Source organism: Phacochoerus africanus, chromosome 13, assembly GCF_016906955.1.
Source record: "Phacochoerus africanus isolate WHEZ1 chromosome 13, ROS_Pafr_v1, whole genome shotgun sequence".
Classification (NCBI taxonomy): domain Eukaryota; kingdom Metazoa; phylum Chordata; class Mammalia; order Artiodactyla; family Suidae; genus Phacochoerus; species Phacochoerus africanus.
Window position 1 is genome coordinate 72,613,053 of NC_062556.1, and position 16,455 is coordinate 72,629,507.

The window sequence follows — 16,455 nt, forward strand, 5'->3', positions numbered from 1 at the left end:
CCTCTGCAAATCATGCCATGGCATGCGGCAATGCCGGATCCTTAACCCACTGAGTGGTGGGGCCAGGGATTGAACCTGCATCCTCACGAATACTAGGTGGGTTCTTAACCTGCTGAGCCACACTGGGAACTCCCAATTTTATTCTCAGTTGTCTATTCAAAGTTGGTGCAGAATATTAAGAATCAAATTCAGCTGCTTTGTGTGTTGTATTAAGGGTGTGCAGAAATGACTGTTTTCCTCAGCGGCTATATCCTAGTCACAAACTAGGGTCGACTTAGGTCCTGTGGACTTGCAAAACAGTTTTACAAATGCCATGCCCATGTAACAATAAAATGCTGTGTGAACTTCCAGTTTTGTGGTTTAATGGGGCACATAACGCAGTGGACCGTTACGGTAAAGAGTCATTTGGTTACATGGGCCACATGCTCAGACTCAGGAACTGCTTTTGCAATGGAGAACAATTATGCACAGCAGAGGCTTAGAACTGTGGGCTTTTCAGTGGCTCTAGAGAGCTTTCTTACCCACCAGGGACACTTCAGGATCGTAAGACCCAGGAGGCAGGGTCCCTTGTACTAGATCCTGAAATTGATAGAGGGTGTTACCTGGTCCTGGCCCCAGGTAAATGTGTCAGCCTAACAGATTTGGGTCAGTAGGTGAAAGCAGCTTACTGAAATGTGCCTCTTTAAGGTAGGCGGCATAAGGTACAGAAAAGTGTCTCGCAGGATATTCTTCAATTTCCCAGATAATTGGATTTATAGCAGTTTGTGGCAGTGCTGCACCTACATGGGATGTGTATCTTCGGTCATCTGTTCTCACTCAGGTTTGCTCCATTCTACCCAGCAGGTCCACTTAGCACTTATCATCAATGAATGGAGAGTGGGACGCTCTCAGTGCTACTAAAGCGATGTCAGGACTCAAGGTCTGCATTGCTGCAGAAAGCAGCAAGGGTGACATTATCCTGATGTAAGAAAGAGTAGTTAGGTTTCCACCCATGGCTCGTGAGGCAGAAAGATCTGAACATCTTTCTTGAAGAGAATTGAAAATAAAGCATGGTTCTAGTCAGTAGTGACATGCCAGATACCAGAGGTTTCTTTATTTGATCCAGCAGAGATAACGCACCTACAGTCACACTGGAAGTGATAACACCATCGAGTTAGTATATATATTTTATATATATATAATATATATACTAACTCCATGAATTGTGTTATATTTATAGTTGCATAACCATCATCACAACCCAATTTTACAACATTTCCTCCCCAAACCCCCAGCCTATCCTCCCCCCGCCAAATAAACCTGTCTCCTTTGGTAACCATAAGTTTTCCAAAGTCTGTGAGTCACTTTCTGTTCTGCAAATAAGTTCACTGTATCCTTTGCTTAGAGTCCACACCTAAGTGATAGCATATGACGTTTGTGTCTCACTGTCTAACTATGCTTAGTATGATAATTTCTAGGTCCATCCATGTTGCTGCAAATGCCATTATTTCATTCCTTTTAGGCTGAGTAGTACCCCATTGGGTATTTGTACCACATCTGCTTTATCCACTCCTCTGCTGATGGACTTTTAGGTTGCTTCCATGTCTTGGCTATTGCATGTAGTGCTACAATGAACACTGGAGTACATTTATCTTTTTGAGACATGGTTTTCTCTGGATAGATACCCAGGAGTGGGACTGCTAGATCAAATGGTAATTCTATTTTTAGTTTTTTGAGGAATCTCCGCACTGTTTTCCGCAGTGGTTGCACCAATTTACATTCCCACCAACAGTGAATTAGGGTTCCCTTTCCTCTACACCTTCTCCAGCATTTAATGTTTGTAAACTTTTTGATAATGGCCATTCTGGCTGGTGTATGAGGGTGCCTCACAGTAGTCATGAATTGCATTTCTATAATAATAAGAGATGTCAAACAACTTTTCGTGTTCTTTTTGGCCCTCTGTCTAGTTACATTTTTAATGATCCCTGGTCCTTCTGCAAGGCCTACCTGGGTTTTTTCACTGTATAAGCATGCAGATCATAGAGAGATATGCTAGGAAAACCTCTGACCCCTCAAGGCTTTGATGATGGCACCTCGGCTTTTGTGCCTTGTTGGTGCAATAATGGGGAATGAAGGATGAAGAGAGATATCTTCAGGGCTTTCACTGGACGCTTCCTAAGCTAACAACTCTTTACATTTCTGATCACTAATGTGGAAATTCTCCTTGCTGTGTGCATTTTCTCTCCCTTCCTCCCTCTTTTTGTTCTTTCCTTAAGGGTATCTGCAACCATGTACCAAAATGACTGCATTAATAATATTACAGTCGATATCTATGGTTAATGAGTTTATACTATCTCTGTTCGTCTACTAATCAGCTCCGCCAAGATGAATTTCTCAGAGTAGCAAAGTATGGAAGTCAAGTGACAAATGGAGTCTTGGCCCACGTTTACCTCTTGGGGGTCCACATGAACCACTAGCCATCCTGTGGTTTGTTGCCCCAATTTTAGAATGGGAGCAGAAATGGGCTGTGACGTGGGGTCTTCCTCAGGTAATATGACTTCCTGTCAATCAAGGGGAATTTATGAATTGACTTAGGTTAGAAACTGAGCAGGAGGCCATTAATCCTCACTAATGCCAATCTAGTCAATTTCAACCCCCCCAAACTTAGAGTTATATGATTATATATTTCAAACAGGACTTAAAGGGGCTATTCATCTATGTCCTCCACAGGCATCCACAGATACTGCAGCTTCTCACAGAAATGGGCACATCTTATTCAATAGTGAAGCCTGGCCATCTGGCTTCTAAGCTGTGGCCTCACTGATGCAAGGAGTCTTAGGCAGCAAAGCCAAATCAAACTAAACTAAAAACAAACAACTTTTCCCAACAGGAAAAAAAATATTTAAAAATTGATCATAAAGTGACTTATTTTTTAAAAGTTATTTTCTTAGATCTTATGATGTTAGTTTTACTTGACAGCTTTTACAACACTATTTTTGTAGCTATTTTTAAACATTCTAAATAAATGACAATTTTTGCATTTTTGCGTGTATGATATTGCAACTTTTACTTAAGGAAGGTCTTCCAAATTTTATAAATCATAGAACCCACAAAACCTTGTTCTACCCCTCAGTTTAGTTGGACTGGAACCTTTTCCAGTGCCATCTGTGGCTCCTGGAAGACGGATATTATTATTTTATCCCTGCAGGCCCTGGGGAAGGAGGTGTTGCCCAGCTTAGACAGAGTTATGGTGCGGGGGACGGAAAGGGTGGCCAGTTTTACATAATTAATCCACACCAATATTTCTTTCTGCTAGAACTTTTCTTTCCTTTCATGCAGGGGCTAGGAAGTCTTTACGTAAAGCACGATATGGCACATATTTCAGGTTTTATGAACCATATGGTCCTGGTTGCAACCACATAATTTGGACATTTTCATGCAAAAGCATGCACAGACTATGCATGGTATGGGTGTGGCTGTGTTCCAATAACACTTTATTTATAAAAACAAGCTGGCTGGCCCCATTTGGCGCATGGTCTGACCTCTGATACAGAGTATACCCAGCAGCCCTGGCTATTAACGCCATTGACTTAGATGAATCAACTTAACTAACCAACCTAGTAATCTATCAATGCCACTCCCAGAAGCTTGAGCTGATATATGAAACTCTTGCTTCCAGGGGAATGTATCTACAAGTTTTTTTTTTAAGTCTTTCTTGGTCTATCATCCTCAGAGCCCTCTCCAGCGTGTTTCCCACTGTCCTGCCAATTCAAATTGGAAGGTGTTCTGAAGCTCTTCTGGTGCAGAGAGAATTTTTTTCCAGAAGAGACCTTCTCTGGTGTTTCTCTCTCTGGGTTTTGTTGGGATCTGACTTTCATTGTGGGCCAGGGACCCATGAATGTGATGAGAAGAGACATCCCTGGTTTACTAGGGCAACTGTTCCTGGTACAGTCACTACAAGAGTTTCATGACCGAGAAGCCCAGTTCCTCCATTCCCTGCGGAGGAGCTACTTTAGCAGACAAGGACTCTTTAGGGAAATGCAGGGGTTCCATGTTCTTAGCCTCCATTCTGCCTGCTCACATGTCCTATCTCATGTCATAGGGGTAGCCCCCTTCCTCTAGGTTTTCTTACTCTAGTATAAGAAACCTGTTGGGTTGCATTCATCAATTCTGCAACTCTGTAACAACTGCAGTTCAGATCTGGGCTTAATTTTCGGCTTTCTCTTCTGTGGGGCTGCAGAAGATCAAGTCCATCCTTAAAGCTGTCTCTGTGCCCTCTGGGTTACCACATGCCCTGACTTAGGCATCTGTTCGAGACTTTCAGTTGGCCCATCTCTCTGTGTGTATTCTCTAAGGTCTTCAGAAATAGCCAGCTTATGATCTGCTTATTATACCTCTCACCGTAGCTATGGTGACTCTGAGTCACAGCCATTTGCTCTAAGAACACCGTGCCCTCCACCTGCCCTCATGATGCCACCATCTGCCACAGATCAGCACACCCCATCAGCAAGGAGAGGAGCAGTGCCCTCATCCAGTGTGTGAGTAACCCAGCAACAAAACTCCATGCTGAGTTTTCGGTTTCCTGAGGCTGTTCCTAGTGACGATTTCTCTATCAGTCGAAGTCCTAGAAGAAATCAATGCGCTCTCAGAAAGGGAATTGAAGAGATCTAATAGAATTAGTGAAATGGCTAATTTATTTAGCTAACCACGGGTAGAAAGAGCCCCACTGTCAATAAAGGGGAAAAGCATTACGGCTTTCGGTTTGAAAGGGCAAGAAGAGCAGTTACTGGATCACAGAAACCAGTAGCAGCAAGTCCCAGCGGGAGGTTGACCAGCAATAGTTGTGTTTTTCATAGAGATGCAGCCCCAACCAAAATGCCAACCAACTGGAAGAAGCCAGGAGAATAAACACTCTGGTCTCGCTGTCTCCCTGCCATCTATCAATGTCGCTGCCTTCTATTGGTTGACGGTGATGCCACCCAAAAGGTGAGGACAAGGACATTAATTCCACCCCTAGAGGAAGGAGCTCCACCCCTAGAGGGAGGAGCTTCGTAAGACAGAGCACAGGCAATGATAGAATGAAGTGAAACTGGGAGGGCAGAATTAGACTATCCAGCATAGACAAATCTAATACCGTCGTTAAGCTACTTATCTTCTACTAGTGTCAGTTTCTTTGCATGCAAAATAACTCTGCCATTTGCTTAAATAAGCAAGCATATATAAATAATGTGCTCCTCGTAGATATTCGCTAATTTCTAATTGGTCATATTGTCACTTTCAGCACCGCAAAATATGCAGAATAGAGTGTTTCAGAAGTAGTGTTGTTTGATGCCTAAAATACTTTGAATGTGTGTGCAACCTATTCTACATATTATCTGTAAAACAAGCATAAGAAAACCGTATTTGTCTTAAAGAACAACTATAGTTAAGGACAGGTAAACGTTAGCTTCTCTTTTTATTACCTGGAGCACTACACAAAAATGTTGAGGAGACTCAACCCCAGGGTAGTATTTTCTGAAACCTAACATGCTTGCTCTGAATTTGCGGCATCTTATCAGTGGACAATCGTCATCACTTACAACCTGTAGAATTTAAGGGGTAAATGATTTGTCAAACACAACATAGCTACCTAGTCCAAGAGGACTTTTAAAAAAGTATTTTTACTTGTTGACTGTTGCATCAGATAATTGTGCCATGAGGGGAAAAAAATGTTTTAAATGGCTACGTGAATGTTAATTAATAGTGATTAGTGATACTGAGGGAATTCTACAATGACTGTTTAAACAGAAGTCTGACCTTCAAAGTTATGCATACAGGGGATATTACTTTAGAATTAACTGACGCTTTTTTAACTTTTTATGGCCACTCCCATGGCATGTGGAGCTTCCCAGGCCAGGGGTCAAATCAGAGCTATAGCCGCTGGCCTACATCACAACCACAGCCATGCAGGATCTGAGCCTCATCTTCGACCTACACCATAGCTCACAGCAACATCAGATCCTCAACCCACTTAGCGAGGCCAGGGATCAAACCTGCATCCTCATGGATGCTAGTCAGATTCATTTCCACTGAGCCATCATGGGAACTCCTGAAGCTTTCCTATTGAAAACAGCAATAGTTAGAACATGCTAGAGTTGTATAATTAGTTTTCATTTTTTTCTCTCTTACACATGCCACAGTCTATGTACTGGCAAAATAGGATGTCTGCTGATGCTCAGCATCTCAAAACTGGTCCAGGATTCCTCTTGATGTGCAGTGTGTTTAGACTTGGATATTCCTAGAGGGATGAGAAAACCCATTATTATCCAATTATTAACTCTCCTATTTAGAAGAGCTTCACAGGATCGATTTCTGGTTATCAGAAGGCTGTTTACAGCGCCAGAAAATTAACTCGGTAGGAAAGAAATTTTATCAATTGATTTGTGTTCCTTTAGATAATTCAAAGGGACAAGTAAAACTGAATGACACCTTCAACAGAGGTGGGAGAATTTCAAGTCAACTTAGGTCTGTTTTCCTGCTCACCTGTGGTCTGCACAGAAGATGACCTCACATAATGGGAAATCCCAGATACAGCGCCAAAGGAGGTCTTGCTGTGTCATCCAAATGGCTAAACTATCAGGTCACAGTTTCTATGTGGGGTCTTGGTCTGTGAAGATTCGGGAATTCTCAGTTCTACTCTTTTCTTTGTCAGTGGGGTGTTCAGTAATTCAATGTTTGACAACGATGTATGGAACGGTGCCCCCGCTCCCCTGAGGAATCCCAGTGCCCTTAGGACCAGAAAAGGGCAGGACTTTTCTCCCTCTCTGGATAGAGGGCAATGAGGTTACGTTGAAAGCGTGTGATCTGTTCAACCTGGCCTCGAGCATGCTCATTTGTTTTTCTCCCCGTTCAGGCCATAGCTGTTCTTGAAAGAAACAGAACAGGACCTGGGGCCATGGAAGCCACATGGAAACCATCTTCTCATCACTCACACTAAGCCAAAACTCATCATCTTTCCACGTGTTGCCTCCTTTCTCTGCTACTTTCTCTTTCCCTACACACCAAACCCCCCTTGTCAACCCTTGAAGAATACAGATTAAGAGGTCTTCTAGCTCCAAGGATGTCAGATCTGTTCAAGCTTTTTGGTAAAACCTAACCAAACCACAAAGAGCCGCTGGCAGGCTATTAATACAGCAATGAGGCAGGATCTGAGGTCGTTTCAAAACCATCCATCGCTGTGTTTGGAGCCGTCGAGCCTTTCCATCACGCCTCACCCCATCATTTCACTCCTGGAACCCCCTCTGCTTCTCACTAGCCGACTGACTTCCTGTTTCCTCAGACACGCACCATGGCTTCCAAATGTCCTCAGCCGCCCCCTCTATGATTACCCCCTGACATTCCCGGTTAGCCCCCACCACTGTGCCACTTCATTGGGGTTACTTATCTCACGTTTCCTAAAGAAGTTCGACCTGACTTCTGTTTCAGTTTTGTCTTGTTTTCCTAGCCATCTCACGGATCGCTAGAACCTGGCCTCTCCGATGACTGACTGCTTTTGGCTTGGCTCCCACTCCTGGTCCCACCAGTCACTGCAAAGGAGTAGGTGTGAAGAAGGAGTTGGAACAAAAATGGCCCCTCGCCATCCTAGAACTGTGGTGGACCATTCATCTTTGAGCGAAATGAGAAAGGGCGTCTGTTTTCACCAGGGGGGCTGCACAGAGCTGTCATTCTTCTTTTTTATGGTCACCTTCTTGATGCCATTGCCTCTGCTTGTTTCCTTGAGCCTCTTCTAACCCTGTTTCTACGGCAGCGACTTCACGGATAAGCTCGCGCAGAGATCCCAAGGAATGTTTTATGGTTGAAGTTCCGTGGTCTTGTCATTCTCACTTCTCTGCCTCATTTGGTACAGCAGGTCCTTTTGGAAACATTTCTCCTGTGGGTCCTTAAGCATCACATTATCTTTTCCCTTCTCCTTGGTATTCCCACTTCCGGATCTCTTCCTGTCAAACCTTTCTCTTCCCTCTTAAACTGGGCACTCTCAAATGTTTCCACCTGGTCTTTTGTTCCGCACCTCTTATCGTCTTTGACTCAGAAAGCAATTCTACAGGGACTGCATGGTTACCTACTTACACATTATTCCAACATTTCAAACTTTATATATTTTCTTAACTTCAGTGGATCCCATCAGACAATCTAATTCACTTGTCCACCAGGAAACTTTCCATCGGGAAATTGAAACTAATATCAAATCCTAATATAATCCATCTCTCAACCTGGTTATGTCCTCTAGCTTTTATGTTTATAGGTATGATAAAATATGTTCTAGTTACATAGTGAAAAATCCTTTCTTATATTTGACCCACCACAGAGATCACAATATTTAGCTATCAAGGGCCAAGTCATCAAATTCATCATCACGCAGAACTGTAAGGTGTCTATTCACATACTCAGTGATATTTCAAACTTTAATGCAGGATGCGATAAAATCGTATTTAGGTGTTATAGGTATTGATGAAGCAAGAGCTGCTCTAACAGATAAACGCCTCAATCCCAAAAGCTTACACTATAGAGGTTTATATATTACTCTGGTAAAATCTTCAGGGATTCCTGGTTAGCAAGAAGCTTTCTTCCAAAGAAAGCTCAGTATTGCGACCTATAGATTGTTGTATATGTATTTAGGCAAAAACAAATGTATGTGTCATTGGGAACTGGAATGTTGACATGGAAGAAAGCAAAACAAATGTAAGAGAGAGAAATTTTGAGAGAATACCTTATATCTTCAGTGGAAATGAAACCAGCTGTATAGACTCATGATGTATTTTATCTCTTTAGGGGGAAAAAAGGGAAAGAATGAAAAATAAATCCTGGCCCTATCTGCAGAAAATGCCTAGAAACATTGACCAACTGAGGAGTAATGAGTATTTCTAATACGAGGACCAGGGCTCTTAGGCAACAACTAAGGTGTTTGTCTGAAAATTTATTTTTTAAAAAGGGAGGGAATAAAACATTCATCTTGCCTTTTTTGGACAAGCCTGCTTCAGGAGGCAGTGATTATCAATGGCTGGCAACATCACAAAAATAATGACCCACTGACATTATGTGACCCACGATGTGAATGCACATTAACCATGAAGCATTTTTGACCAAAACAAAAATGCAATTAAATATGATCGATCCTTTCTAAAACTACCAATTTCCAGAAAACAGAGGGGCTGGGGAACATGTTAAATGACAGGATGAAAGGATACTCAGTAGACTCTGAGAAACTCTAGGCATTACTTCAAAATATAAAATACTAGGAAAATATAAAGACAGGCATGAGAAACCTACAGATTAAAGAAACTTATGGAGTGCCTTAATACATAATTATAATATATGGACCTTGCTTGAATCTTGAGTCTATAATATTACTAACATTCAGAGTACCTGGGAAATTTCAACACTAACTAGATTATTCATGGTATAAACAGACTAGTATTAATTTTTAGGTACAATAATGTTATTGTGGTTTTATTTTAAAGGATTTTTTAAAATTAAGATTTGCTTTAAACTTTATATCTTAGAGATGTGATTTGAAATATTTATGGATGGGTGAAACATTATGTTGTCTGGAAAGTGGTAAACACATCCCTGTCAAGGAAAAATTGTCAGGGGTTTAAATTTATCTTGACTTCTTTGTAGAAGCTGACTAATTGGAATATACCATTTCATTACACTAGTCTGCATAGCTTGTATATTGCCGAAATAATTCATTATATAAACTTTTTAAAATGGGGGTATTGGTGGAAATGGAAGGGGGTGGGTTTGTGCACATTTGTGTATGCAATTATATACACACACATGCACTTCAGTGGTTGAGACAGAAGGGATGAGAAGTTAGCAAAAAGAAAAAGATTGCAAAATGAAATGTGATTTTCACCTAACCATAGCCTCCTGGGGCGGAAGCTTACATTTCATCCTTGGAAAGAGTGAGATGTGAGACAAGAAAAGAATATTGGGCCACATTGAAAAGCTCTTTTGAATATGCTCGTAGATAGAATGGCAGGGACCTGGTTAGAAATCCACCCAAGGGCCCGGGCAAGAAAGCAGCATCTGCATGGTAGGGTAGGTCGGGGGAATGGAGGGAAGGGGACGGACGTGAGCTACGGCACAGTGATACAGACGACACAGCTAAGAAGCTGAAGACAAAGTAGAGGTGGAGGGAAGAGAACAAAGGCATTTCATTTTTGGTGAAATGGTGAGGGGTGCACATCTAGAGAATCAGTACTGCCATAATAGGGAGTCTAGAGAACTAATTTGTGACGTATGGGAGATGTGCAGAGAGGGAAATCCTTACCACGACTCCCAACTAATAACAAATTCCTTGAAGTGTCCTTTTTAATTAACCCCTCCCCTCACTTCCTCTTTATTGCTATTTGCCAATTAACGACTAAGAACTCAATCTTCATCCTATTCCTTGTCCAAAATCACTGAACCTTTCTTTGAGCAGATCAACCTCTCCTTTATTCGAAATTCTATATTTTCCACTGACTAGAGAATAAAGTCAAGAATTTTTAACATTATAACTTTATTCTCTATCTCCTACCTTCTAAAGCTACTTCCTATTAAACTCAACCAGGGCTTAAATTGAAGTCAAGCTAGTCTCCTAACTGAAGTGTGACTTCATTCATGATTCTCTTAATATTCTCTTGTACTCTCTTAAAAAATATTCACCCTTCAAAGCCTGGCTCTGCTCCCACTTTCTCTGTGGAGATTTCTCTGAAAACGAAATCATAGTCAATCCTTCGTTCTCTCAACAACTCCAGTGTCACAGGGAGGTGACTGTGTATCTTTGTCTTAGACACAGCAGATGTGCTGAGTGCAAGGGCTATGGGATTAGACGGACCTGCATCTTCCCTTTCGTGCTCTATGACCTTGGAAACATATCTTCACTTCACCACATCTGAGGCTACATTCCTGATGCATCCCCATCTCAGTCCTCCTTAAGGTGCCTCTTAGAGGTCATACAGCTCCACTTCCCTTCGGATCTCCAGCTTACTTGTCTAGCTTCTCCCATGCTCTGTTGGCTTTAGCCCCCGCAGCCCCTCTGCTGTTCCTTGATCACCCAGCCTGATCCTCACCAGGGTCATTTTGGGTCTGCCTGCCGACTTTCCCACCAGATGGCCGCATGGCTCCCTTGTTCCTCTCCAGCAATCTCTAGTCAAAGCTCTCCTCATCACGGAGGCCCTTTTCACCGTCTTGATAAATCTATCTCCACCACTCTAACCTAGACAGTTCCTGCTCCCTTTCCTTAACTCACTGTGTTTCTTTTGTCTGTAACAATAGCATCACGCTCCCTATTGTGTGTGTGTGTGGTAGTCTGGCTTCCCTTTCTAGAAGGTGAGCTCCGAGGGGGAAGCCCCTTTGTCTTGCTCACTAAGCTGTCCTCACCTTTAGAACAAATGGATAATACAGGGCATTGGTCATAGTAGGCTCTTTATAAGTAGTTTTTAAAATAAATACTGAAACTCCTATTTGGATGGAAATAAAATGGGATAACCTTTCTGAATCAAACTGAGTTTTTAAACATCATTTACTTTCAATAATTTATTGGCAAAAAGATTATAAACCGAGGGAACTCTGATTATGGGTCAACTACCTCCTTCCTTCCAGTGGTTTGGATACAGACAAGGGCTATTAATGTCTGCTGTTTCAGAAACTTGGAAAGGAAACCTACTTCTGAGCCTAGAGCTGACCAGATCAAGTAGAAGAAGAGACTATAATTGTTACTGTTTTCATGAATTTATTCACTTCCCTACTTTAAGAAAGAGTTCACTTTATAAATCTCCCACCTTTCTCTCCAGTTGCAGTTTCTCAACAAATGTAGAAGTGAAAGGCTGTGTGTGGGTCCCCAGGAAGAAATGATACTCTAAAAAGACTGCAAAAATTAAGAGAAAGGAGTAAACTTGGACTGCATCAAATTCTGGCCTTTTTACATGGGAGAGTTCCTATTCAAGATGGATGAATTTGATTTGGGGACACTGAGTACCTCCTAGAATATATTTTTGTTATGCATTTTCAATTTCAGTAAACAGTTCAGTTTCTCTATAACTGCAATTACTCTTTGGTCGCTTTGAAGAATAAAGCTTATAGACATGGTACTGGAAAAATCATTGGGGGAAATGTGTTTCCATAATTTAATACAGGGTTCTCTGTAATGCGATTTCAGAGCTTAAACCATTTGTTTAGCAAGATTGGGTCCCGTCTAATTCTGTGACTGTTTTGAACTCATTTTTTTAAGCAAGAGGAGGCATGGAAGAGCTTCAAGGAAATGACGACACCTTTAGTTAGTGACTAACTAAAGAGCAGAAGCAAAAGTAAATAAGACAGTGATACAGGGCACACCTGTGCATGAGAATGTATGAATAGACAGCCACATACAGTTATGTTTTATTTCCATTTTTCAAATCCTACCAATATAATTTATAATGCTTCTTATTCAGCTATTTTACTCAGCTACAAATTACTCTCAAGATTGTTTCCTACATCATAATCATTTGATAACTCATTCTTTGGCATTTCATTTCATTTTTTTTTTTTTTTACTCCTACATCTCCCTTCCCTGCAGATGTAATAATCTAAGTGAAAAATGGTGAAATGCAAAAGATAGAAAACAGAATTTTCTGGCTTTCAAGGCTTTGAAGAAGGAAATGATTAACTGAATGTTGATCTTATCACAATATAAATGTTAACTATCCTTGCTTTGAAAATGCCTACACTGGACATTGAAATAAATTACAATTGCAAATTATTATTATTATTTTCTTTAATCAAGTGACTCTGTGGATACTCACTGTCCTCCATTCATCTCAAACACCTAGAGAGGAATCAGTTTCTCTATGAAAATAGTGATGTGGTTTGTCCTGAAAATCTTATGCAAGATCAGATTTCACTCTGAAAATTATAATCAAGGGTGGGAAAGAACACTTTTGTTATGAGGTAGAAAAACTATTAGCAGTAATGTCAACATGAGGAAATTACATGATTGCTGATTTGAGTAATTAGTCTTTGTTTTTCGGTTTTTGATTGTTTTCTTTTTTGGCCACCACACAGCATATGGAGTTCCCCGACCAGGGACTGAATCCAAGCCAGAGTTGTGACCTATGCCACAGGTGAAGCAATGCTGGATCCTAAATCCTCCATGCCCGGCTGAGGATGGAACCCACACCCCTGCTGCACAAACACCATCAATCCTGTTGGTCACAGAGGGAACTCTGAGTAATAAAAGAATCTCCATTCGCAGCTAAATACATCAGAGCTTTGATAGATGCATGCTTTGGGGATGTCTATTTATCACCATATAGTTTGGACTAAAAAATTTATTGTACTTAAAAATTCCAAACTTTGTCATTAAAAAAAATAGAATTAGTTTCAAATGTTTATTTTGTTGCTGACTAGCTGTGAGACGATGAGCAATTCATTTTAACTTTCTGAGCCTGTTTCCCTGTTTAAAAACACTGCTCTGGTCACTGATGTTCACGGCAGTGGTGGTCAGCATTGGATGACCGGGTCAGGGATGGTCAGTGAGGGCATTTTGGGGATGGTTAGCTGCGCTGTTTTTACGGGTGGCTAGTGATGTCTGTCACGAGACGTGTTTCTACAATATTTTCTCAGCCTCTTTGCTGAAAACTCCATCTCGTCCTGCCTTACTTTACCCCATCTTCCTGCTTGAAAAACAGTCACAGTGCTGGTAAATGACTTAAGCTTAAGAACAAAGACCTAAAGGCCTAAGTTATTCATAGGGTCAGCTGAATGAGGACCTAACGCATTGGTCTAGCGACACCGTTTGCACAGCATGATATGTCCTCAAAAGAATGAGAGAAAGAGGAACCTCATGGCCAAGTGGTTTATGAGCGGTCGTTAGCAGAATATGCATTAGAAAAAAGAACCAAGGTGCGAACCTAGGCACACCACTGCAGGGTTGCCACAAATAGAGGCCTTTGCAGAAGCACAGGGAGGATTCTCTGAAATGCTCTGCATAGATAGCTCACTCAAATGCTAATGATTGTTAAATGCCTAAAGGTCAAAGTAAAAGCTTAACCATCTACCCGCTAAATGACTTTTAAAATAGTAAAACAACTTATAAAATAATAAAAAAAACCACCCTATATCCTCCACCTACAGCCCCCTCCTCACTTGACCTCATCCTCAAGAGCACAATAAAAGCAGTGTGGCTGAGGCGGTGCTCTTGGTCCCTGAGACTCTACTTAAGATAAATGTCTCTGTGTCTTGTTTTATGTTAACATTTTTCCTTAAGTTTCACAGCACCCGTTCTTCAGCCCCATCCTGCTGCGCTGGTCTCCGCAGATGGCCGCACCAGGGAGAGTCAGCAGTGGCTGTGCCAAGAATGGTCAGCAATGCTCCAGATGGAGATGGTCGGTGACAGCTGCATGGGGATGGTTAGCGGTGTGCAGGTTGGGAGTGGGGAGCCAGACCTAATGGCCCCGTCATGACTGGACAACAGTCCACACTGAACTGTCATCTGGAACTTAGCTTGAAGGAAGAGATTCTTCTAGACACTAGCTATGTCATCCCAAATGTTTTCTGCATGCACGATGTACACATAAATTCTGGATCCCCAAAGGCCTTTTTTGCGTAAAGCTTGCTTAGGACTTGCTAACAGAAAGCCAGTCTGTTTATCAGCTGACAGGATGACATCAGATTGATTGACTGGTTGATCTTTTTATGGCCTCACCTGCTGCCTAAAAGTTCCTGGGCTAGGAGTGGAATTGGAGCTGCAGCTGCTGGCCCACACCACAGCCACAGCAACACCTGATCCAAGCCGCATCTGCAACCTACACCAGAGCTTGTGGCAACGCGGGGTCCTAAGCCCACTGAGTGAGGCCAGGGATGGAACCCGCATCCTCAAGGATACTAGTAGGATTCTTAACCTGCTGAGCCACAATGGGAACTCCCAGAATTTTTTTAAGTCATATTTAAGGGTATGCTTTAAAAACTACTACTAGATTTGAAATAATTCAAAATAAGGGCAAATTATAAATACAATAATACCAGCTGCAAAATGCATTGATATTTACTTAAAGTGATCACATGTATTTAATGTTAAATAAGATCAGCATAATTTTTAAAAAGGAATATCATGTATTTTCACTGGTGTACCAGATCTGTTTACCTCTCACGTAGCAATTTTTTAATGAAAAAAGGCTAATATGCACAAATTAAAAGCATGTTGCTTTCTTCAAATTTTGATTCAAAGAGCAAAACTGTAAACAAGAAAACCCACAGATATACCAACGTTATTTAGGAAATGTTATTTTTACAGAGGGCTTTATATATTATATTCTTTGTCTTTAGGAACGATTCACTTACATCATGCATTGAAACATAAAATTAATTATGCATAATTGCTACAACCATTAATAATGCAGCCAGGCATGAATAATTTAATCAAATAGTAAACTAATTTTATCTATTATATTGGAAGAAAACTGTCACAGATGTTTACTCCGTACAAAGAATGCTATTTTTTTTCCTAACTTTGGGGTCTAGCATTCAATGACATGGAGGTGATTTCTCATGTATATTGAGGCCTCTTTTAGGCTATTGAGCATTAAAACCTTGTACTTAGGCTTGCCTCATTAAATATGTATGCTTTTAGCAATCTGACTCCTCGTATACGTCACTGACACTGCGCACTAGCAGCCGTTCTGTTCCCTCTAATGGGTCTGTAACAGCGATGCCACCAAAAGAAGTCTGGGAAGAGGCACAGGACGCTAAAAATAGCCACAGTGCAGCAGATTCGGTGAAATGATAGCCCCATAATTTATATGTGGAAAAGCTAATAGTCTGGGATGTGATACCAGATTGTTCAAGCAAGTGAAATATTAAAATTTATTATCATTTGAACAACAACAAAAAAGCAGGAAACTGCAGCCAAGCAGGCTCTCAGGTCAATGCAATGTCAGAGCGAATGCAGCGAGCACATGCGTCCTCTGTCAAAAAGCACCGTTAAATCTGGAGGAGAAATTTTCCTCCGTGCTCATATGATTCTGAAGAATCTCAAGTCCAAGTACTTGAAGATGATGAGATGCATATATGTATGTGTTTAAATATAGAACATTTATACATCATATATACTTGTATATATAAATATATTTCTATTATCGGTGTACTATGACCATAAATGCATATCTGTTACATATACTATATAACTATAAATATCTTCTCCTGGCAAATCAATACCACGTGCATCCTCGGGGGAAAAAAAATCTCCATTGTCCTCTGTGTATTTTTCCCGCATTTGATGAACCTATGTTGACAAGGATAATGACGTGCCACACACTGTTTCTGGAACCAAAATGTGCTGGTCAGGAAAAACAAGTGCAAGTTTCAGGGGGATTTTGTGGGCTTTTTTCTCCTGTCTTTGTACTTGAATCACTGAACTTTGCCAGTGTGTCACTAGCTGCCAGCAGCTACCTGACATGTCAAGATTGATTTTGA